The sequence below is a fragment of the Rutidosis leptorrhynchoides genome, chromosome 4 (assembly GCF_046630445.1).
Source record: "Rutidosis leptorrhynchoides isolate AG116_Rl617_1_P2 chromosome 4, CSIRO_AGI_Rlap_v1, whole genome shotgun sequence".
NCBI classification, from domain to species: domain Eukaryota; kingdom Viridiplantae; phylum Streptophyta; class Magnoliopsida; order Asterales; family Asteraceae; genus Rutidosis; species Rutidosis leptorrhynchoides.
The window spans coordinates 47,349,355-47,358,325 of NC_092336.1; the positions used below are offsets into that span (position 1 = coordinate 47,349,355).

Here is an 8,971-nt window from a genome sequence, read left to right on the forward strand (position 1 = left end):
CATCGAGTGAGTAAGTCTTGGACCCACCCCCATCTCTTCCAGAAAGAAAAATAACTAAATGGTTGAGGCACTTCTGGTTCATTGACTTCGGAGTCTGCTTCAATATACATCTCGAAATCGCTTCCGGAACTAATGGAATCCAAGCTAGGTGTAGGATCCATCTCTCACGATCAGTTAAAGGGTTTTGATATGAAATGATTTTCGAATATCAAATGATATTCTAATTAAATATAGAATATCTATACATACTTCCAAAGATCCCATGAATTACGGAGAAAATTAAGGAAACGTGTCAGATAAAATCTACAGTGACAGTTACGCTAAGATATGGATTAGTAGATATGCTAAGATATGAATTTTGTCTATACACTATTCATGCAATCATTGCAGTAAGATGTGTCTAGACTAAGAATGATAAGAAGGTAATTTCCTAAGGATGATAAACTGATGATTTCTGACAAAAATGATAAGCAAAATTTTGACATGCAGACACGGTCGAAGTCCAGACTCACTAAAGCATCCTAACGACTTATCAGTTATACACACTAATGCAGACCTGGTTCGCTAAGAACACCGCTCTGATACCAACTGTAGAGACCCGTCCTAATCCATCTGGATGAAATCCATATCGATTACAAACGATTCACAACAATTGATTACATCGCGAGGTAATTGACCTCTATATGATACATTTTACAAACATTGCATTCGTTTTTAAAAGACAAACTTTCGTTACATCGACTGTTGACAGGCATGTATAGCATTTCATAATATATCCAAATATAATTGACTTAATAATAATCTTGATGAACTCAAAGACTCAAATGCAACGTCTTTTGAAATATGTCATGATTGACTCCAAGAAATATCTCTAATATGAGCAAATGCACAGCGGAAGATTTTTTTCGTACCTGAGAATAAACATGCTTTAAAGTGTCAACCAAAAGGTTGGTGAGTTCATTAGTTTAACATAAATAATCATTTCATAGTTTTAATAGACCACAAGATTTCATATTTCCATTTCTCATAAACATACGTCCCATGCATAGAGACAAAAATATCATTCATATGGATTGAACACCTGGTAACCGACATTCATAATATGCATATAAGAATATCCCCATCATTCCAGGATCCTCCTTCGGACATGATATAAATTTTGAAGTACTAAAGCATCCGGTACTTTGGATGGGGTTCGTTAGGCCCATAGATCTATCTTTAGGATTCGCGTCAATTAGGGTGTCTGTTCCCTAATTCTTAGGCTACCAAGTTTAAAGGGGCATATTCGGCTTCGAACATTCAACCATATAATGTAGTTTCGATTACTTGTGTCTATTTCGTAAAACATTTATAAAAACAGCGCATGTATTCTCAGCCCAAAAATATAAAGGGTAAAAAGGCAAATGAAACTCACCATACTGTATTTCGTAGTAAAATACATATAACGTCATTGAACAAGTGAAAGGTTGGCCTCGGATTCACGAACCTATATTATTTGTATATATTTATTTGTTGGTCAATATTTGTTCTAACAATTTAGGTTAAGTCATAGTGTACCACAATCCTAATGCTCGAGACTATATGCAAAAGTCAACAAAAGTCAATTTGACTCAAAATGTTTTCCAAAATTTATACATGATTATTATATTTTAAATATCGTCGTTTTATATTTTTACATATTTTTAAAAGATTTTACTAAAGTAAATAATACAATTCATTTATTAATAATTAAAATATAATTTTATTTATCTTAAGTAATAAAATTTATAAGGCTCATTTAATATCATAAAATATTATGATAGGTTTTATTAAAGTAATTATATTATTTGTGTTACATATTTATTTGATATAATAACATTGATAAATAAAATTTATATTATTTTGTAAGAATAATTATTATTATCTTATTAATAAAAATATTAATTTTTATATTTACTAAAAATGATATTATGAAAAATGATAATTTCTAATTCATGATATTAGTGAAATTTATATTAACAATGTTATTCCTATTAAAAAAATAATAACTTTTGTAAAAAGGATATTTTTTAATATTAATAATACCTTTAATAATAATAGTGATAAAAATAATAAAAAAATGATAATTTTATCTAAATCAGTTTCTTACAATATTTTAAATTTCATCATGATACTCATACTCATTATTTCCTAATTGATTTGTTAGTAGCTTTTAAGTCATCTTTTATATCGTATTCCTTTTAATGATAATAATAGTAATTATAATAATTAAGTGTTACTTAATATTATACATTAATAATAATAAATATTATGATAATGATATTACTAATAACTATTTTAATGGTGATAATAATAAAAATAATACTAATTATACTTTTAATGATAGTAATAATAATAAAAATAACAATTTTTAATGATAATACTTTTTATTAATAATAATAATAATAATAATAATAATAATAATAATAATAATAATAATAATAATAATAATAATAATAATAATAATAATAATAATAATTTGATAAAAACTAGAATGATGATAACAACGACGATATTAATAATCATTTTTAATAATAATATTAAAAATTCAATTGACTATAACTTCTAATCCGTTCATCGAAACCATTCGACATCTAAAGGAAAAGTTCTTAATTTTTCGCTAGCTTTCTAACGACATGCATATCTTATACCTTATCTGAACCACAGGTGTAACTAATTTAAGATTCAACATAACCTATCTAAGGGCACTATAAAAAGTTCAAGCATACATAATCCTATTTTCTCGAGCACTAGTCAGGGATACACTATTAGTATGTAAAAATTAAATTATGAGTACTCACGTATCAATATTGAGATTCAATATTGCAGGAAAGGTACGTAGACGCAACGGAGATGATAAACACTAATTTGACCTCACGAGCATAACCCCCGAATATTACCCATAACCTCCATAGCAATAACCCATAATTTCTTTAGTTCTATCCCGCTCAAAAAATTCATTTTGAGAGCACGCGGGCAGAACCTCGTCGTAGTATTTTATGTATAAATAATAATACTAATAATAATGATAAAATTAATAATAATATTAATCTTTAAACTAATAATAATAATAATAATAATGATAATAATAATAATAATAATAATAATAATAAATATATATATACGAGAGAGTGAGAGATATGAGATGTAATGAATGAATTTGATCCGAACCAAAAACGCGTTTTTATAGGAAATGAGAGCTCACCAAACACACCATGCAATCGCATGGTGTCTCTCCTTTATATCCATGCGATTGCATGGAATCAACTTTACAGTTCAAGCGCACTCATTCTTCTACCGACGTTTCTTATGTAACATATGTTATATTTATATATTATTTAATATATAATATATTTAATCTTTAGAATTAATTAAATATTATATTATATTTATGTTCATGGTAAAAATATAATTTTTACAAAAATGACACGGTCGTGGTCTCACGACTCATGTACCACTTTCGGTTTTTCGAGCGCACTCTCGTACATTTAGAAAACTAGACTTTTTCGTTATGCGACGTGTACTTTTAATAATAATTTGAGTTTTTTATCAAAAATTTACTTTGTGAAAATGTATCTTATAAAATTTGAGTGTTGTGGTCATGTGCTTCTATAAATCAGTGACTCGTTGTTTACCAAAATATATTATTTTAAATTAGGATGTTTTATGACTACGTAAAAATATATAGTTACATATTTAGAAATATAAGTTTATATCCAAAATCTTTTATTTAATAGTATAACATTTACTTTTTCAAAACTATTTATTTTTCAAAGTTTATTTTTATTTTGCTTAGAAAGATAGTTTAACGCGTAACGTTTTCAAGTTAATATATTTATACATAAACATATCTAATCATATACGTTCATTTAGTGGTTCGTGAATCATTGAAATTTAGTCGAGGTTAAATGCATATATGAATATAGTTTCAAATCCTTGAGACTTAATCATAACAAACTTTGCTTATCGTGTCAGATTAATATAAAGATAAAGTTTAAATTTGGTCGGAAATTGTCGGGTCGTCACAAGTTAGGGCCTGGGCGAAATGTGACTTAATATCAAATAAACCAACATATTATAATATATGAGAACAATACTAAATGATAAAATAAACTTTATTGAGTACGCAGCGGAAAATGAAATGTCGTTACAAAGGAATAAAGTAAATGTTCAAATGCAAAAGTAGTAAATGCGATATCTCTTGATCCTATGTCCAAGTAGCATCACATAAGTAGTAAGTAAGAAAGCTTGATTCAATCAGCACCTGAGACAAAACATGCTAAAGTGTCAACCAAAAGGTTGAGTGAAGTTCATAGGTTTAACAAATAAGTTTGACCGTTGTTTTAGACCACAAGATTTATTTTGTAAAGTTGATCTCGCAGGATCAAAAAGTTATGCCAGTTCGTGATATTTTGACTAAACGATCAAGTTTGCCCCATGACAAGTTGTAGTATATACTTGTCGGTTTAAATTTTATTATTAAGTAATACAATGACTTGGTCAAATGTATCGGGGACGTTACTCCTGATAGGCCTACCCCCAATAATTAAGTATGCATTCAACGAGCAATTAAAAATATCACTGTATGGACTTAGTCGGACATAGCCGGGTATAGCATAGTTTAACAGTTGGCACTTGTGTCTAAATTGTAAAATGTAAAAACAGCATCAGTCTCACCCCAAATAAGTAAGTAAGTTTGCTAGCAATAAAAAGAGGGACTATGAGTTCACCTTAGTAAGTAGAGAGAGATGGTTATTCCTCGAAATAGAAAGTTTGAATGAACGTGAGCAGAAAGTCAACCTATTGACATTTAAGAATAGTAAGTGTTTTTGCCCATGTTTAAGTAAGTGTTTAGGTATGATAGTGTTTTAAGTATAGTTCGTTTTACTAAGTTTTCTTCCCTAGTAAATTTCCATTTTTAGAAAGTTTCCACTTTTAGTAGGGTTCTTATTTTAGTAAGTTTCTATAATTAGAAAGTTTCTACTTTTAAGAGTGTTTTCCATTTTAGGATACTTGCCGAATTAGATAAGCTTCCAATCACCCATTTCCCTTCGAATGGCCATTTCAGATCTAGGGGCTTGAGCTATAGGATCCTTTAAATCGGAAAATCCAAAAACTTCCACCTAGAGTTTCGTAGAAACCATTCGTCAAGAAAGTTCGAAGATCTATACATCTCTAATACATATCCAAAAATGTTCTTATGTGTTATAATATAAATAGTAGGTTGTAGGTGTTAGTAACAGTAATAGTGTATACATGTTAATGAATAGTATAAGTAGTATTAGGGTTTCATTAATTAGGGTTAGTTAATTAAAGTAGTATTTTAATGATTAGGGTTTGTAATAAATGACTAGGGTTTAATTAATGTCTTAGGGTTTAGTAAATTAGGGTTTAATAAATTAGGGTTTTAATAATTAGGGTTAGGTTTAGGGTTTTAATTAATGTAGTAATGATTAGGTAATGATTAGGGTTAAAAAGTAGTGTTAGGGTTTTAATTAAAGTAATATAGTTTAGGTGTAATTAGGGTTTAGGGTTTTAATATGTATATGTAACTCGTATATATATATATATATATATATATATATATATATATATATATATATATATATATATATATATAGAAAATATATTTTTTACATGCATATATATATATATATATATATATATATATATATATATATATATATATATATATATATATATATATATATATATATATATATATGTCGATATGTATATGTATATATATGTAGTTATTTTGTTTCCTTAATTAAACACAAACAAATCTTTATCTAATCTTCTAGGTTTTAAATATCAAACTTTCTTTTTCCCTTTTTTTTTTCTTTTTGGTCGACACATACATATATATATATATATATATATATATATATATATATATATATATATATATATATATATATATATATATATATATATATATATATATATATATTTCTTTTTCATGTATATATAGATCTAGGTATGTTTATGTATAAATGAGTTATAATCATGAATATGAATTAAACAAAATCAAAGATTATGTAGATAGTTTAGGGTTTATGTTTATACCTTTGAAGATTCGAAGATGACTAACAAAGAAAAGATGAACAAGATGAAGATTGAAGATCAAAGCCTTGAAAAACTTGAAGAACACCTTGAAGATTCTTGAAGAACACGAAGAACGCTTGAAGATCACTTGCAAAACCCTTGAAGATTGTTGATGATTTTCGATAGTGATGATGATGATGGTTTCGGTTTTGGCCGAAAACAAGAGGGAGGGAGAGAGATTTTTGGGAGAGAATTGTTGTTGTGATTTGGTACAATGAAAAAGTTTTGGTTAGGCCTCTATTTATAGGGGTGTTAGGAAAATTCTAAAATTAGGGTTTAATTAGGAATTACTTTGGGAACAAGTTGGACTTGGAGAGGAAGTAAGGGTGGTGATGGGAGCCGAAATTTAGAAGGGTATTTTAGGCAACTCATATATAAATCACATCTTGTTTGGGTCCTAAATCCTAACACTTATAACTTTATGTTAGTTTATAAAATAAAAGAGCAATTCTAATCAATTGTCGAACATTAAAGTGAAACTACTTCGTCCATCTGAATTTCGTTTATTTTAATTTAAATTCTGACAACTATTCTCTGTGAACAAACCTGAACTTATAATTAAATATTTTACTACATTGATCGGGTTTAATTGTATGATTCGTGTGTTAAAACCATTTAGTTTAGTAGATTTAGTTTAGGTGTGGTTTTACCAAATCACCTAATAAACTAAAACAAAACAAAAATTACACGTATCCAAAAGTTATATGCAAATGGAGAAAAACATATCATCACTTTCACAAATATTCATATACTCCGAAGCATATATATCTATATATATTATAAACTTACTAATCAACTTTCTTAAAAGACTAAGATTTGGGACAACAAAGAGAACATGTACTCAAGTACAAATTCTAAAGTGCGCTACTAACGAGCTTAACAAAATTTTCCAATCATTCAAATGTATTGTCTAGAACTTATTCTGCACATACTTTGAATTCTATGATGTAAAGGTTCATATTCTAAACTTGATCATCTAGAAGACGATAACCAACCTCAGCAGTCATCCCATTCTTGCTCAGACGGTCCTTCTTCAACTTATCAAATCCAGACTTAATCCGATCAAAGAATGTTTTTTCAGAAACCGCAATATCCCAGCAAACGTAGAAAAGAGAAAACACACCACAATCAAAGAGGAAAGTCATTAGCTTGACAAGAAAAGGCGAATCTTCACTAAAACCCGGACGGGACAAGAGCACAACACCACAATAAGCAAGAAACATTAACATATTCACTGTAATGTTCCTGTAAACATCATTAAATTAGAGGTAGGTTTGTTGAAGATAACACCTGGTTATCACACAATATAAACGATTCTGATGATGAAATTATGAAGAATAGATCAACAAAAACAATGGAGCAATTTTCTGGTTACTTATTATAACTAAAAATGGTAACTTATTATAACTAAATACAAACGTTAGAAATGGCATAGAAAAGATATGTACATCTGCTTCTACTTTTAAACTAAAAGATAACTCCAAATAACAATACCTCCTTCTACCAGCAAAAAAAAAGAAAGTCATTTCTCTACTAACAAAGTAGAGAAATACGTATCTCCACACATGGTAATAAGTCATCCCTCCTCTATTTGAGAATAAATAGCCAAGTAACATAACACACTTTGTGACCAATTAAGTAAATATCACATGCAAAATTTAAAACCAACAAGTTTGGGCCAACTCTTAACTTACTTTCTTACAAGGGGGCCTCAGCTTCAGCATCAGCCTGGGCTTTCTGTTGGGCCTGATCCAGGGCTTGTTTGGACAAGGCTTGAGTTAGTGCTCGGGATTGGGCAAACGATTGATCCAAGGCTTGGGCTTGGGCTTGGGCTCTTCTATGGGCTAGGAGTTCGGCTTCAATTTTGGCTTCGGACTCAGTAAGCAGCATACCCGACCGAAGTTCCCTGCAAAAAACACACATTATTATTAACATTCATATTCATATTACTCGAGACAAATGGATTTCGAGTTAAGCTTTATTACAAATTATGAGAGTGTGGAGTGCACACTGTTTCAGCTAACTAGCGTTAATGAATTGAAAGGTTATGTTTGTTCGTTAGTCTCATGAAATAGTGCAACTTTTCATGGAAAAAAAAGGGTGTAACCATTAACGTGACCATTCATGGACACCTTTTTGCCAATAGGTTTAGCCTTTCATACTCTTCTATATACAGAGAGTACTTGTCTCAAATTCAATTGATGAAAAGATGGGACAATTCATAGGCATAATAAACTCTTTGTTGTTGACTCCAAATTATAATTGCCTACAACGGAGTTCTTGCTTTTGTCTTATCCCATATAGAGATTTCATGTAACCCTTAGGCAATGTCTAAGGTCGACATACTTTATTGCGAAAGTGTTCACACGATTCAAAAGTTTATCCGGACCACCCTAAACCCTATAATAGCAACAAACTTAAACCTTACAGACGCCATTAATTAATATATCAAAACTACTAATAAATTTATCAAAATATAAGAAAAACATCATTGATAATCTGACTTACTCAATGTTTTGGCCTTCAGATTGATGCTCAGAATGGGGTATTTCTCTGCAACAACACATATATTATAAATAAATTAACACAAAATAGAAAAAATAATAACAAAACACGTTTTCCCAATTCATTGCTTAAGAACAAATTAAATGTGTAGAAAACGAAATTTCCGAAGTCGGCAACACATCTCGATTTTTCGACGTCGACGTACCGTCAAAGGCGGAACTACATGTAGACCAAAGAGGGCCATGGCCACCCTAAATTTTTGGACAAGTACTAGTATTTTTTGTTGTTATGGTGTAAAAAAGGAACTGAAGTCAAAAAATGGCAGCAGCTCTTTTGAAAA

The 8,971-nt window shown here is 29.4% G+C and overlaps 1 long non-coding RNA gene across 1 annotated transcript; it reads right to left on the reverse strand.

The window, feature by feature from the left end:
* Positions 1–6,950: 6,950 nt before the first annotated feature.
* LOC139904570 (uncharacterized) lies at positions 6,951–8,703 on the reverse strand. The gene is made up of 3 exons (XR_011778888.1): positions 8,635–8,703; positions 7,821–8,032; positions 6,951–7,371 (listed from the first exon to the last, which is right to left on the reverse strand). It is a non-coding gene; the product is annotated as an uncharacterized lncRNA (long non-coding RNA).
* Positions 8,704–8,971: the final 268 nt, after the last annotated feature.